Source organism: Bufo bufo, chromosome 1 (genome assembly GCF_905171765.1).
Source record: "Bufo bufo chromosome 1, aBufBuf1.1, whole genome shotgun sequence".
NCBI lineage: Eukaryota > Metazoa > Chordata > Amphibia > Anura > Bufonidae > Bufo > Bufo bufo.
Window position 1 is genome coordinate 384806877 of NC_053389.1, and position 16858 is coordinate 384823734.

Here is a 16858-nt window from a genome sequence, read left to right on the forward strand (position 1 = left end):
TCTGCCGCTGGGGGACAGGACCGACTGTCCCTGCCCCCTGTAACTCCGCCTGCTGCTGGGGAGGGAGGACGCTGCTCTCCTCTTCCTGCATTTCACACTGCCTTCCCGGCATATCACTCTGCTGCTGGGGGGCAGGAACAACTACCTCTGCCCCCTGTACCTCAGCCTGCCGCTGGGGAGGGAGGACGCTGCTCTCCTCTCCCTGCACTTCACACTGCCTTCCCGGCATATCACTCTGCTGCTGGGGGGCAGGAACAACTACCTCTGCCCCCTGTAACTCAGCCTTCCGCTGGGGAGGGAGGGCGCTGCGCTCCTCTCCCTGCACTCCACATTGCCGCTGGGGAATGGAGACTGGGCTCCCAATTCCCCGCAGGACCGGTGGAGAGACCTCGGTCCCATCTCTACCGGCCACCTGGGGTCCTTCCCAGTAACACTCTACAATATCTGCCCAGCTGAATGGGTCTGGATCTGGGTCTGTCACCTTACCGTCCTGCTGAGCCTTCTCAATGGAGTGGAAGAGATCTCGGTAGTCCTGCTCCAGTTCCCACTCCAGGGTTGCTAGGTGAGCCAGGTCTTGCTCTACCTCATGGGTGTCATCCCACTTATGCTTAGCCTCCCTCTCATAGAAAATGTCCTGAAGTCTGGACTGTACAGGGCTCCCGAAGTCAGGCTCTGCAAAGGACTCCCATAACAAGCCAGGACCATAAAACTCCTCTCCCTCTGGCTTGTCATGTTCGGCTGTCCAGGGTATATACTGTGCCATATACCACCAAAGCGCCCGGTAGGCATCCTCCAGCCATAGCTCCTGCCATACCCGGTGCTCTAGTTCCTTCACCCATTCCTCCAGGGGCTGCTCTCCCAGGAAGGGCATCCGCAGGGCCACTTGCTTCTGCAACCGCTGCTCTTCATTGGGGAGACTCTCACCCCGCTGGTATTGTAGATTATCCAGGGCCTGGTACCAGATGCCTTTCCTTAATGCATCCCGGCCATCCAGGTCCTCCTCCTCGTATAACACTGCTGGTTCCATCCTGCTGCTGTCAGGGACGCTGTACTGGGACATGCATTGTCCTTAAATTGTAGAATCCACAGAAATGGTGTCTCCTGTAGCTGTCCTTCTGGCTGTAGGAACGATCCCGCTGCTTGCCACCAATGTAACGGACCGTTTCCGCAGACAAGGGGTTAAAATCCGTTTAGGCGATAAGCCCCTTTCTGAGAGACAGGCACAGCTACTGCAGGACACCAACTCCCGAACTGGATACAAAATAGCACTCCAAACTGGAACCTCACGAATAGCTGCTAGCAGACGAACAGGGGTCAGCTTACACTTCTGGCAATCGGTCTTCTAACAGCATACAGTGAATCCCCCCAATAACGAGACAAGGCTCCGTGTTGAGGGTCAAGCAGTGGTCTGACTGTACTTCACGTACAGCCTCTTTTATTCATAAACCACAAACATAGTACTGCCCACAAGGGTTTGAAATACAACCAATCAGTAATTTACAACACATACAATGTAACTACAGCAACCAATCGTTCATGCCCCCAGAGGACCAGAATGAAGACTGTGACATAGGACAACATATCCCCACAATGCATCATGGTCTCCTCCCCTCTGTCTGGAGACAACCTGAGGAGCAATCCAATTATCTCTCAGAACAAAGGGAGATCGCCAATACACATGTAGATACAACAGGACAGACATCACCATTTAAACACACAATGGGACAATGGCACAATAGAAACACACCCAGCATTTTCCTCCCAAGCTGACAAGTTACAATTATTATAGATTGTTACAACTTTGTGAGTTTACATTGGCCATACATATAACTTACATTAATTCAAACAGTATAACGTGGGGACAAACCTATCCAAAATTCACTTAAATAGGTTCAGGGGTTTAAAAGTTAGTATATGGCCTATAATCTTGGGGCAAGAGGCCAGCAGCCAGTCCTCTCCAAAACCCAGTGGCGAGGTCGGTTTCGCCACAGGTGGGTTCACACTAACGTTAGGGATTATGTTATGGCTTTCTATTATAACATGGTTATAACGGAATCCATAAGATGGAAGGACGGATCTTGTATTATGACGGAATGCAAAACGGAAGCCTTTAAAAGGACTTCCGTTTGCTTTCCGTCCTAATTCCTAATAGAAGTCTATGGGAATCAAAACTGATCCGTCTGGGTCCCATTATGCAAGACGGAAAACAAAGTCCTGTCGACAGGACTTTGTTTTCCGTCTTGCATAACGGGACCCAGACGGATCCGTTATGCTTTCCCATAGACTTCTATTAGGACGGAAAGCAAACAGAATGCCTTTTAAAGGCTTCCGTTTTGCATTCTGTCTGGGCATTCCGTTATAACCATGTTATAACGGAAAGTCATAACGGAATCCCTAACGTTAGTGTGAACCCACCCTTACTGAAGTGAGACAAACCCTTTAAATAATGTGTATACCTCTTTAAACTGACGCTGTACTCTGCAGTGTATGTGCCATGTTGCCGTGAGTGATGGAAGATCTATGTGCTTCACATACACCATCTTACTGGATTGCTACTAAATGTAGTCCCTCCTGCAAGATGCCTGAATGTAATTGTTAATAGCTTTAGCTTTCATTCAGCATAATTTATTGTATAGTAAATGATTCAAATAGAGATCTAATTATGTAAAGCTCTTACAAATCACAATTCTCCTCTTGTGCAGGTTAAGAGCGTTAATAAAGCTACGGAACTTACAATTCATCCTAGCCATAAATAAGAAGTGTATAAATATATATTTATATACGCACAAACACACAGACACACACACACAAATGTACTGTATGTGCCACTCTGTTCCCATTATATTACCATGGCAACAGTTACCAAGGAAAACGAAACCGTTCTTGGGAATTCTTTCTCGGGCTCAAAGACAAAGCACAAATGTATGTACAGTACAAAGCAAGTTGGGCTTACAGGAAACCCAGAAATATAACACGCAGTATAGTGCCCACAGATATTTCTTAAAATACACACCTTGTTTTATATTCTGCTCATAATAAGATTCATTGGCTTTTTTTCCCACATATCAGATTGATATGTAAAGACAGGCTCACTGCTCAATTGTCAGGCAGATTATTGGGGACGAACATTCCTACAAAGGCTCGTTCCCGATAATCAGCCCATCAAGGTGCCGCAGATCAACGCTCAGTCATCGGGTGAAACAATCATCCATGTGGACAGCTAAATTATTGTTTCTGCGCAGCAGATCATGTGTCCTAAACTGTGATCTTCTGACCAGAAACAATGTAGCTATATGAGGACGAGCAGCACTAACGAGCAAGCAAGTGTGTGCTTGATCGCAGAATGTAAACGCAGCAAAAGACCTGAACAAATTTACCAATGAGCTGAAAACATACTGTAGTCCTGCCACTTTACAAATCACTAGTCAGACCACACATGGAGTAGTGTATACAGTTCTGGGCTCCTGTGAACAAGGCAGACATAGCAGAGCTGGAGAGGGTCCAGAGGAGGGCAACTAAAGTAATAACTGGATTGGGGGGACAACAGTACCCTGAAAGATTATCAACATTAGGGTTATTCACTTTAGAAAAAAGACAATTGAGGTGAGATCTAATTACTATTTATAAATATATCAGGGTTCAGTACAGAGATCTATCCCATCATCTATTTATCCCCAGCACTGTGACTGTGACGAGGGGACATCCTCTGCGTCTGGAGGAAAGAAGGTTTGTACACAAACATAGAAAAGGAGTGAGACTATGAAACTCTCTGCCTGAGGAGGTGGTGATGGTGAGTTCACTAAAAGAGTTCAAGAGGGGCCTGGATGTATTTCTGGAGTGTAATAATATTACAGGATATAGCTACTAGAGAGGGGTCGTTGATCCAGGGAGTTATTCTGATTGCCTGATTGGAGTCGGGAAGGAATTTTTTCCCCTAAAATGAGGAAAATTGGCTTCTGCCTCATCAGGGTTTTATGCCTTCCCCTGGATAATCTTTGCAGTATAAGGGGTCATTCACAGGGCCATATGGTCATCGTGCCTGTGTTGCAGACTGCAACTATCTTTTGCAGTGCGGAAGCACGAACCCAAAAGCCCATGGAAGCTCTTCCGAGTGTTTCCATGGGCTTCCGATCCTTGCTTCCGCTCCGCAAAAGAAAGGACATGTCCTATCTTTTGCAGTATTTAGCGGACCCATTCATGTCAATGCGTCCGCATCCTCAGCCCCGATTTCACGCAACGGCTGCCCATGTATTGCATCCCGCAATTTTCAGTCGGCAATACGGGGAACACAGCCATATGGTTGTGTGAATGAGCCCTAACAGGCTGAACTGGATGGACGGATCTCTTTTTTTAGCCTTACTATGTTACTATGATATTTGTTTGCTTTTATGTTCCCTTAAAGAGGACCTTTCACCTTGAAAAACATTGTGAACTAAGTATGCTGCCATGGAGAGCGGCACCCAGGGATCTCACTGCACTTACTATTCCTGTCCTTTGACATTACTTCCTGCATATTATCACTTCCTGTATCCTTGTCTTGGGCCAGCCCCTTTTACACCTTTTGTTAGTAAATAAAGGTGAGCAGACTGAGGAGGGCGGAGGAGTTGCTCAGAATTTTCAATCAACACCTGGGTTTGTCTCTGACCGGGGCTGAGAGAAGGGATTCACCTTTTTCCTTACACAAACTTTGATGCGAGCGGATTACAACTATTAATATTTACCACAACACTATTACCCCTGGGCGCCGCTCCGTTCTCCCGTTATGCCCTCCGGTATCCTCGCTCACTAAGTTATAGTTGGCGGAGTCTGCTCTTGTTCTGCTAGGCGTCTCCTTCTCCTTGGCTGTAGCCCTGGCCAATCGCAGCGCACAGCTCACAGCCTGGGAGTTTTTTTTCTCCCAGGCTGTGAGCTGTGCGCTGCGATTGGCCAGCGCTACAGCCTAGGAGAAGGAGACGCCCACAGAACAAGGGCAGACACCGCCTACTATAACTTAGTGAGCGAAGATACCGGAGGGCATACCGTTCATGTGCAAGAGGCCTAAGGGACTGTCATTGCCCTTTGTGTGCCACATAAAAGGTTCTTTCCTTGAAGAGTCAGAAGTATGAGGGGTTGTTTTTTGCAGGACATGTACTTTTAAATGGCACCATATACTACTGCGTATAATGTAGTGGGAAGCTAGAAAAACAATTCCAAATGAGATGGAATTGGGAAAAACCACAATTCCACCACACTTTTATGGGTTTTATTTTTATTGCATTCTCTATTGCAATAAAATATTACATTCATTCTCCAAGTCAGTTACTGCAATACCACATATATCGTTTTTCTTGTGTTTTAATAATGGAAAAAAAAGAAAAACTTTAGATAAAATAGTTTTTCTTTTCATTGCCATATTCTGACCACGCTTTTTTTTTGTTATGTTTATGGAGATGTGTGAGGACTTCTTTTTTGCAGGACGATCTGTAGTTTTTATTGATACCATGGAGTGTGTGTGTTTTTTTTTTAATCACTTTTTAAAAAATAGCAATTTAGATAATGAGGGTGACCACCTGAGTCAAACAGAAAAATTATGTAGTAAGTGGTCAGAATAAAACTTAACGTTTAATTAGAATATTTAGAAAAATAGGTCCCAAGATAAGAGATATCAACAAATTATATAAATATACAGTCGGAGCACCACGGCGGTATGCCAAACAGATGTAGATAGTGCCAAAACCAAATATACACCAATGTAAGATGCTTGGCGGCACCAAGATAATAACCGGTTGGTCCTACCGCTCAGATGTGGTGTTCCAGGATCAGCAATTGTCCGGCCGGTGTTAATAGATATGCACACCGTTGCTGACGGCAATTGCGTAACACAGGGTGGTTTGCAGAACTGGCTGGCCCTAGAAATACCCTAGAACCCTACACTGGCATATGTGACCGGATGACGGAGACCAGGTAAGCAAGGGCTTTCTAGGGCGCACAATTCCAGGGTGAGGTTCCTGCAGGTGACTGGTGGCGGGTCTCCGTCATCCGGTCACATATGCCAGTGTAGGGTTCTAGGGTATTTCTAGGGCCAGCCAGTTCTGCAAACCACCCTGTGTTACGCAATTGCCGTCAGCAACGGTGTGCATATCTATTAACACCGGCCGGACAATTGCTGATCCTGGAACACCCCATCTGAGCGGTAGGACCAACCGGTTATTATCTTGGTGCCGCCAAGCATCTTACATTGGTGTATATTTGGTTTTGGCACTATCTACATCTGTTTGGCATACCGCCGTGGTGCTCCGACTGTATATTTATATAATTTGTTGATATCTCTTATCTTGGGACCTATTTTTCTAAATATTCTAATTAAATGTTAAGTTTTATTCTAAATCACTTTTTATTCAAATTTTTTGGGGAAGGTGAAGTGACAAAAAATGGCAAATCCGCCATTTCGATTTTTCCGTTACACTGTTCGCCGTACTGGATAAATATTTTTATATTTTTTTTTTTATGTATTTTTTTAAATCTAGAGAAATGGGTGTGATTTAAATTTTTATACTTTTTAAATATTCTTTGAAACTTTTTCTTTTTTTAACTTTTTTATGTCTTGTATTTTGTACTGCATATCTGTTCAATACAGAATACTGATTTCAGTATATTCTAATGCAGTGCTGCTACCTACAGGCCTGCATGGGAATATACCAGTAATCGTCACGTAAGCCTTGTACAGGCTTAGGTCTATTATTAGTATACGGCCACTTTCCCCGATCTCAGCCAGAGAAAGGCAGCCAGGAAGCACACAGCTCCCAGTTATAGCACTCCCAGATGCCATGGTCTCATTTGACCAAGGCATCTGAGGGGTTAAATGTCCTCGATCGGCATTACTGCTAATTACAGACATTACCCCGTGCTTCTGCTGTGTAAAACAGCGGAATCCCAGTGGTTATGGCGCCTGCAGCATTTGCGAGACCCGGCGCCATTTTTAAAGATGTACAGTGGAGGTCCGGTAAGGGTTAAATAAAAATCCATAAATCCCTACAGAGACAAAAGCAGTTCCAAAAGGATGGACGGACTTATGGAAACATCCAAGCGGATGACACTCTGGTATTTCTATAACTCTCATAGCAGCGAATGAGAGCTACTCAAACAGCATAGTACGGCAAGCTACATAACTATGGGAGTTATGGAGACTGCAGAGTGTCGGCCGCTTGGTCAATTCCGTAACTCCCCTGGCCTATTGGTTACTGTGGTTATTCTCATCTCGACCATGAAAGGCTGAGATTGGACAACCTCTTTAAAGGGAGTGGGGTTCCTTATGGTGAAGAGCTTAATGGAAGCTGTTTAAGGTAAAGCTAACCTAAGATGTAATGTTATTTCATCTAAATAGGTTTCAAATAGGGGTCAGTTCAGTTTCTCTGATCCAGAACTGTAAATCCCCTGCTTCATTTGACACAGCAAGAATTGCATGATAAATGTGTCTTCCTGCATTCACCACTAGGGGGAGCTCATAGCACAGGGCTTCATACAGCTCCCATGCTATCACAAATCTGTATGCAGTGATATTTCCCTAGAGGCATTAACATACATAGTTTATAAGACTGAAAAAAGATCTGTCCATCCAGTTCAGCTTGTTGTCCTGCAAGTTAATCTAGATAGAGGAATGTAAAAATAATCCTGTGAGGTAGAAGCCAATTTTCCTTACTTGAGGGGGAAAAATTCCTTCCCGACTCCAATCAGGCAATCAGACTAACTCCCTGGATCAACGACCCCTCTCTAGTAGCTATAGCCTGTAATATTATTACACTCCAGAAATACATCCAGGCCCCTCTTGAATTCCTTTATTGTACTCACCATCACTAGAGTTGAGCGAACACCTGGATGTTCGGGTTCGAGAAGTTCGGCCGAACTTCCCGGAAATGTTCGGGTTCGGGATCCGAACCCGACCCGAACTTCGTCCCGAACCCGAACCCCATTGAAGTCAATGGGGACCCAAACTTTTCGGCACTAAAAAGGCTGTAAAACAGACCAGGAAAGGGCTAGAGGGCTGCAAAAGGCAGCAAAATGTAGTTAAATCTCCTGCAAACAAATGTGGATAGGGAAATAATTTAAAATAAAACTAAAATAAATAAAAATTAACCAATATCAATTGGAGAGAGGTCCCATAGCAGAGAATCTGGCTTCATGTCAGCAGAGAATCAGTCTTCATGTCATAGCAGAGAATCATGCTTCACGTCACCCACCACTGGAACAGTCCATTGTCAGATATCTAGGCCCAGGCAGAGGAGAGAGGTCCCATAGCAGAGAATCTGGCTTCATGTCAGCAGAGAATCAGTCTTCGTGTCATAGCAGAGAATCAGGCTTCACGTCACCCACCACTGGAACAGTCCATTGTCAGATATTTAGGCCCCGGCACCCAGGCAGAGGAGAGAGGTCCCATAACATAGAATCTGGCTTCATGTCAGCAGAGAATCAGTCTTCATGTCATAGCAGAGAATCATGCTTCACGTCACCCACCACTGGAACAGTCCATTGTCAGATATTTAGGCCCAGGCACCCAGGCAGAGGAGAGAGGTCCCATAGCAGAGAATCTGGCTTTATGTCAGCAGAGAATCAGTCTTCATGTCATAGCAGAGAATCAGGCTTCACGTCACCCACCACTGGAACAGTCCATTGTCAGATATTTAGGCCCAAGCACCCAGGCAGAGGAGAGAGGTCCCATAGCAGAGAATCTGGCTTCGTGTCAGCAGAGAATCAGTCTTCATGTCATAGCAGAGAATCATGCTTCACGTCACCCAACATTGGAACAGTTCATTGTCATATAATTTAGGCCCCGGCACCCAGACAGAGGAGAGAGGTCCCATAACATAGAATCTGGCTTCATGTCAGCAGAGAATCAGTCTTCATGTCATAGCAGAGAATCAGGCTTCATGTCACCCACCACTGGAACAGGCCACTGTCAGATATTTTTAGGCCCTGGCACCCAGGCAGAGGAGAGAGGTCCCATAACAGAGATTCAGGCTTCATGTCAGCAGAGAATCAGTCTTCATGTCATAGCAGAGAATCAGGCTTCATGTCACCCACCACTGGAACAGGCCACTGTCAGATATTTTTAGGCCCCGGCACCCAGACAGAGGAGAGGTTCATTCAACTTTGGGTTGCCCCGCAATATAATGGTAAAATGAAAATAAAAATAGGATTGAATGAGGAAGTGCCCTGGAGTACAATAATATATGGTTAAGGGGAGGTAGTTAATGTCTAATCTGCACAAGGGATGGACAGGTCCTGTGGGATCCATGCCTGGTTCATTTTTATGAACGTCAGCTTGTCCACATTGGCTGTAGACAGGCGGCTGCGTTTGTCTGTAATGACGCCCCCTGCCATGCTGAATACACGTTCAGACAAAACGCTGGCCGCCGGGCAGGCCAGCACCTCCAAGGCATAAAAGGCTAGCTCTGGCCACGTGGACAATTTGGAGACCCAGAAGTTGAATGGGGCCGAACCATCAGTCAGTACGTGGAGGGGTGTGCACACGTACTGTTCCACCATGTTAGTGAAATGTTGCCTCCCGCTAACACGTTCCGTATCAGGTGGTGGTGCAGTTAGCTGTGGCGTGGTGACAAAACTTTTCCACATCTCTGCCATGCTAACCCTGCCCTCAGAGGAGCTGGCCGTGACACAGCTGCGTTGGCGACCTCTTGCTCCTCCTCTGCCTTCACCTTGGGCTTCCACTTGTTCCCCTGTGACATTTGGGAATGCTCTCAGTAGCGCGTCTACCAACGTGCGCTTGTACTCGCGCATCTTCCTATCACGCTCCAGTGTAGGAAGTAAGGTGGGCACATTGTCTTTGTACCGGGGATCCAGCAGGGTGGCAACCCAGTAGTCCGCACACGTTAAAATGTGGGCAACTCTGCTGTCGTTGCGCAGGCACTGCAGCATGTAGTCGCTCATGTGTGCCAGGCTGCCCAGAGGTAAGGACAAGCTGTCCTCTGTGTGAGGCGTATCGTCATCGTCCTGCGTTTCCCCCCAGCCACGCACCAGTGATGGGCCCGAGCTGCGTTGGGTGCCACCCCGCTGTGAACATGCTTCATCCTCATCCTCCTCCACCTCCTCCTCGTCCTCCAGTAGTGGGCCCTGTCTGGCCACATTTGTACCTGGCCTCTGCTGTTGCAAAAAACCTCCCTCTGAGTCACTTCGAAGAGACTGGCCTGAAAGTGCTAAAAATGACCCCTCTTCCTCCTCCTCCTCCTGGGCCACCTCCTCTTCCATCATCGCCCTAAGTGTTTTCTTAAGGAGACATAGAAGTGGTATTGTAACGCTGATAACGGTGTCATCGCCACTGGCCATGTTGGAGTACTCAAAACAGCGCAACAGGGCACACAGGTCTCGCATGGAGGCCCAGTCATTGGTGGTGAAGTGGTGCTGTTCCGCAGTGCGACTGACCCGTGCGCGCTGCAGCTGAAACTCCACTATGGCCTGCTGCTGCTCGCACAGTCTGTCCAGCTGCTGCTCGAACAGTCTGTCCAGCATGTGCAAGGGGGAGTTCCACCTGGTGGGCACGTCGCATATGAGGCGGTGAGCGGAAAGGCCGAAGTTACGCTGTAGCGCAGACAGGCGAGCAGCGGCAGGATGTGAACGCCGGAAGCGCGAACAGACGGCCCACACTTTATACAGCAGCTCTGACATGTCGGGGTAGTTGTGAATGAACTTCTGCACCACCAAATTCAGCACATGCGCCAGGCAAGGGATGTGCGTCAAACCGGCTAGTCCCAGAGCTGCAACGAGATTTCGCCCATTATCGCACACCACCAGGCCGGGCTTGAGGCTCACCGGCAGCAACCACTCGTCGGTCTGTTTTTCTATACCCCCCACAACTCCTGTGCAGTGTGGGGCCTGTCCCCCAAACATATGAGTTTCAGAATGGCCTGCTGACGTTTACCCCGGGCTGTGCTGATGTTGGTGGTGAAGGTGTGTGGCTGACTGGATGAGCAGGTGGAAGAAGAGGAGGAGGAAGCTGAGTAGGAGGAGGAGGAGACAGGAGGCAAAGAATGTTGCCCTGCGATCCTTGGCGGCGGAAGGACGTGCGCCAAACAGCTCTCCGCCTGGGGCCCAGCCGCCACTACATTTACCCAGTGTGCAGTTAGGGAGATATAGCGTCCCTGGCCATGCTTACTGGTCCACGTATCTGTGGTTAGGTGGACCTTGCCACAGATGGCGTTGCGCAGTGCACACTTGATTTTATCAGATACTTGGTTGTGCAGGGAAGGCACGGCTCTCTTGGAGAAGTAGTGCCGGCTGGGAACAACATACTGTGGGACAGCAAGCGACATGAGCTGTTTGAAGCTGTCTGTGTCCACCAGCCTAAATGACAGCATTTCATAGGCCAGTAGTTTAGAAATGCTGGCATTCAGGGCCAGGGATCGAGGGTGGCTAGGTTGGAATTTATGCTTTCTCTCAAATGTTTGTGAGATGGAGAGCTGAACGCTGCCGTGTGACATGGTTGAGATGCTTGGTGACGCAGGTGGTGGTGTTGGTGGTACATCCCATGTTTGCTGGGCGGCAGGTGCCAACGTTCCTCCAGAGGCGGAGGAAGAGGCCGAGGCGGCAGCAGCAGAAGAGGCCGAGGCGGCAGCAGCAGAAGAGGTAGCAGGGGGAGCCTGAGTGACTTCCTTGTTTTTAAGGTGTTTACTCCACTGCAGTTCATGCTTTGCATGCAGGTGCCTGGTCATGCAGGTTGTGCTAAGGTTCAGAACGTTAATGCCTCGCTTCAGGCTCTGATGGCACAGCGTGCAAACCACTCGGGTCTTGTCGTCAGCACATTGTTTGAAGAAGTGCCATGCCAGGGAACTCCTTGAAGCTGCCTTTGGGGTGCTCGGTCCCAGATGGCGGCGGTCAGTAGCAGGCGGAGTCTTTTGGCGGCGGGTGTTCTGCTTTTGCCCACTGCTCCCTCTTTTTCTACGCTGTTGGCTCGGTCTCACCACTGCCTCTTCCTCCGAACTGTGAAAGTCAGTGGCACGACCTTCATTCCATGTGGGGTCTAGGACCTCATCGTCCCCTGCATCGTCTTCCACCCAGTCTTGATCCCTGACCTCCTGTTCAGTCTGCACACTGCAGAAAGACGCAGCAGTTGGCACCTGTGTTTCGTCATCATCAGAGACGTGCTGAGGTGGTATTCCCATGTCCTCATCATCAGGAAACATAAGTGGTTGTGCGTTAGTGCATTCTATCTCTTCCGTCCCTGGGGAAGGGCTAGGTGGATGGCCTTGGGAAACCCTGCCAGCAGAGTCTTCAAACAGCATAAGAGACTGCTGCATAACTTGAGGCTCAGACAGTTTCCCTGATATGCATGGGGGTGATGTGACAGACTGATGGGCTTGGTTTTCATGCGCCATCTGTGCGCTTTCTGCAGAAGACTGGGTGGGAGATAATGTGAACGTGCTGGATCCACTGTCGGCCACCCAATTGACTAATGCCTGTACCTGCTCAGGCCTTACCATCCTTAGAACGGCATTGGGCCCCACCAAATATCGCTGTAAATTCTGCTGGCTACTGGGACCCGAGGTAGTTGGTTCACTAGGACGTGTGGCTGTGGCAGAACGGCCACGTCCTCTCCCAGCACCAGAGGGTCCACTAACACCACCACGACCATGTCCGCGTCCCTTACTAGATGTTTTCCTCATTGTTACCGTTCACCACAATAAGAAAAATATTATTTGGCCCAATGTATTGAATTCAAATTCAGGCCTTTTTTTACAGACACCTAACACTATCTGGCTATCTATTTAGGTACCGTATTACACTAATACAGGCACAGCAGTAATGACAGATTTAGCTGAATATAAATTTGAGGCCTATTATTTAGGTGCTGGGTGACAGGTATACGTTTACGGACAGAATTAGACTTGGATATGCACAGTAGCGTGTGTGTGAAGTTATTGAGAATGACCCTATCAGCACCTTGAATCTAATATACCCTTTTAGGGATAGATTTAAAGTAGGCCTGATACAGCAGAAACCACTAATTTAGGAAATTGCTAGGTTGGGAATTGTATTTCAAACCAGAACAAAAACTGTGCTTTGACGGACACAATATAACTTAACCAGCTACAGCAATAGCCAGAGATTTAGCTGAATATAAATTTGAGGCCTATTATTTAGGCGCTGGGTGACAGGTATACGTTTACGGACAGAATTAGACTTGGATATGCACAGTAGCGTGTGTATGAAGTTATTGAGAATGACCCTATCAGCACCTTGAATCTAATATACCCTTTTAGGGATAGATTTAAATAACCACACTATTGATGGTTAAATGGACTTGGTGGCAGCTTGCCCCTGATGTAGGATATAGCCAAAAAATAACCACACTATTGATGGTTAAATGGACTTGGTGGCAGCTTGTCCCTGATGTAGGATATAGCAAAAAATAACCACACTATTGATGGTTAAATGGACTTGGTGGCAGCTTGTGCTGGCGCACCACAAGGCACAAAATGGCCGCCGATCACCCCAGAAAAAAGTGACTGAAAAACGCTCTGGGCAGCCTAAAAACAGTGAGCAATTGAATAGCATCAGTTCAATGATCCACAGCTGTAGATCGATCACTGTCTTAAGTGTTTTGGAGGAGTTAATCACTGCCTAATCTCGCCCTAACGTCGCAGCTGCAACCTCTCCCTACACTTGTAACAGCAGAGTGACGTGCAGCGCTACGTGACCCAAGCTTATATAGAGGCTGGGTCACATGCTGCACTGGCCAATCACAGCCATGCCAATAGTAGGCATGGCTGTGATGGCCTCTTGGGGCAAGTAGTATGACGCTCGTTGATTGGCTGCTTTGCAGCCTTTCAAAAAGCGCCAAGAAAGCGCCGAACACTGAACCCGAACTCTGACTTTTACGAAAATGTTCGGGTTCGGGTCCGTGTCACGGACACCCCAAAATTCGGTACGAACCCGAACTATACAGTTCGGGTTCGCTCATCCCTAACCATCACCACCTCCTCAGGCAGAGAGTTCCATAGTCTCACTGCTCTTACCGTAAAGAATCCTCTTCTCTGTTTGTGTACAAACCTTCTTTCCTCTAGATGCAGTAGAATTAATTAGATCATTTAAAAGGGTATTCCCATCTTATAAAGTGATCGCTAGGATATACCACCTCTTTATAATCGGTGGGCGTCCGACCGCTGGGGCTCCCACCGATCCAGAGAATGAAAGGATTGCAGCACTGCTGTCATCTTCTAGAACCCCACCAACCTCCTTATTGCGCCCCTATAAAAGATGTACATACCGACCTCAAATAGCCCTTGTATTCTCTCACAAAAACCTGAAGACTGTAACGACACTGGTTGTTTTCTAGACTGCAGAATGTGACTGCACTGATAGCAGTTGCCTTTCCCAAGTCCTAACTATGGCACTTGATACTCAGATACACCAAGCACTTGAGTAGAGCAGAATTGCGTAACAACGAGATGGTCGTCAAAAAAGATATACGAAGCATATCAGATTTACAGGCAACAAATAAAGAATAAAAAAAACCTCACTGATTGATGACAGAAAACTGGATGAAGATGGCAACAGAGGAGAGAGATGGACTTCAGCAATGGAACAGATAGCAATGGTGTACAGGTGGAGAGCAGTGAATGTAGGTAAAGAGCAGTAAAACCTAGCAGAAACTGACTCTGAACTGCTTAGTCCACCTAGACAGTAAGAAAATCACAAAACCCAAAACAGCAACAGAAAGCTGAACCCACAACAAACACACCTACAATACAGACAACAATAAGACCAAGGAACTACTGCAAGCACCTTTTAGGTACGTAATATAAAATTGTGCTACATACAGATCTAGAAATTGTCACCTTGATTCTTAACAAGTAACAATGGCAATACATTTTAATTGACTTTTGCAGTGGCTTTCAATGGCTTTTGTGACATGATGTGATATCACCCTAAAGTATAAAACTGCTCCACCTGTAGATAATGCATCCTAAGAGACCAAATCTGAAATACTGCCATTTATTTTGCCCACTGTAAAGTAATGCCATAAATAGTGCCTACTTAGCGCTTTATGTAAACGTATCATATTCAGCACCTCTGAATAAATAGTTGGCAATCTACAGTACCTACTTATCCTCATTTTCACGTCAATGATTCACGGACATGTGCTGTCTCTGTTCTCCACGGACAGCACACGTACTCATTCATTTAATGTGTGTTTTCACACACAAGTGTTTCAGCACGCTCCATGGTTTTAGCATGGAAGCATGCCCTATTTTGTCAGCGTTTACTGAAACTTCAGGTCCATTATAGTCTATGGATCTGTGAAAAACACAGACGCAACATGGATACCATCTGTGTTTCACGGACCATTAAGAGGACATGTTCTGAAAATTAATTTTCAGCTTTGCAGTGTCCGTGGAACACGGATGACACGCGAAAAGCAAAAAACGGACACAGACCAAACACAGATTCTCCATAGAAATCTTCACTAATGAATCACTGACCATCTTAGGCTACTTTCACACTTGCGTTCGGAGCGGATCCGTCTGGTGTCTGCACAGACGGATCCGCTCCTATAATGCAAACGATGGTATCCGTTCAGAATGGATCCGTCTGCATTATATTTCAGAAGAAAATCTAAGTCTAAAAGTTAGTCAGACGGATCCGTCCTGACTTTGCATTGAAAGTCAATGGGGGACGGATCTGTTTGAAATTGCACCATATTGTGTCAACTTCAAACGGATCCGTCCCCATTGACTTACATTGGAAGTCTGGACTGATCCGTTTGGCTTCGCACGGCCAGGCGGACACCCGAACGCTGCAAGCTGCGTTCGGGTGTCCGCCTGCTGAGCGAAACGGAGCCATACTGATGCATTCTGAGCGGATCCGCATCCACTCAGAATGCATTGGGGCTGTACGGATCCGTTCGGGGCCGCTTATGAGAGTCTTCAAACGGAACTCACAAGCGGAACCCCAAACGCAAGTGTGAAAGTAGCCTTATTACACACAGACGTGTGAATGGGGCCTTACTCTAGTTGATGAGTTCATTGAATGGTGCAAAACGTCGCTGGCTGGCCGGTAAAGGCAAGCAGCCTATGTAGTCAATGGAGCGGAGTACATAGAAATCATGGGGCCCCATAGCAAAACTCGGAATCCCCCCCAAAAAAAGTTTAAAAAAAAGGTTACAGTAATCTAATAAGAACAGCATCGATCTGTTTTATGTGCATTGTGTTTGTAATGTCCAAACGCAGCATCTTAAGGGTTAAAATGGCAGAACTGGAGCTAGTTCCAGTCCTGTCAGTTTCAGCAATGTATCAGCTATATAGCCGACACCAAAAGGAGATCACTGTGCTACACATTTACATAGAAGAGCAGGAAGCAGTTAAAAAAACAAAAACCTGGTGTAAAGTAGAACTGGCTTAGTTGCCCATAGCAACCAATTAGATTTCTCCTTTCATTTTCCAAAGGAGCTGTGAAAAATGAAAGGTGGAATCTGATTGGTTGCTATTGGCAACTAAGCCAGTTCTACTTTACACCAGTTTGATATATATATATATATATATATATATATATATATAAAATTATTGACACAGTGAGGGGTTGTGTCTGGCAAGGCAGGTATTTTCCTCCCAGCATGTGCGGTTGGCCTGATTTCCGGCCAGGTGAGGTCAAATACCGGACCAGAGTTTGAGTGCTGGTCCGGGTTTTGGCAGCACCTGGCTGTCCTTAAAGGGTTTCTGTCATTCCTCATAGTGCGATATAGGAGAATATAATAGTCTTACTTAATTTCATGCGGCCGATTCTTTATAAAACGAACTTTTATAATATGTAAATGAGGGCTCTACCAGCAAGTAGGGCGTCTACTTGCTGGTAGCTGCTGCAGAAATCC

The 16858-nt window shown here is 46.8% G+C and overlaps 1 protein-coding gene across 1 annotated transcript in view; it reads right to left on the minus strand.

The window, feature by feature from the left end:
- PRR7 (proline rich 7, synaptic) overlaps nucleotides 1–14538 on the minus strand; it is a 106912-nt gene extending 92374 nt beyond the window's left edge. Inside the window, exon 1 of the mRNA XM_040415675.1 lies at nucleotides 14511–14538. The gene's annotated coding sequence lies outside the window, so the exon portion shown is untranslated. The remainder of the gene's footprint in view (nucleotides 1–14510) is intronic.
- Nucleotides 14539–16858: the final 2320 nt, after the last annotated feature.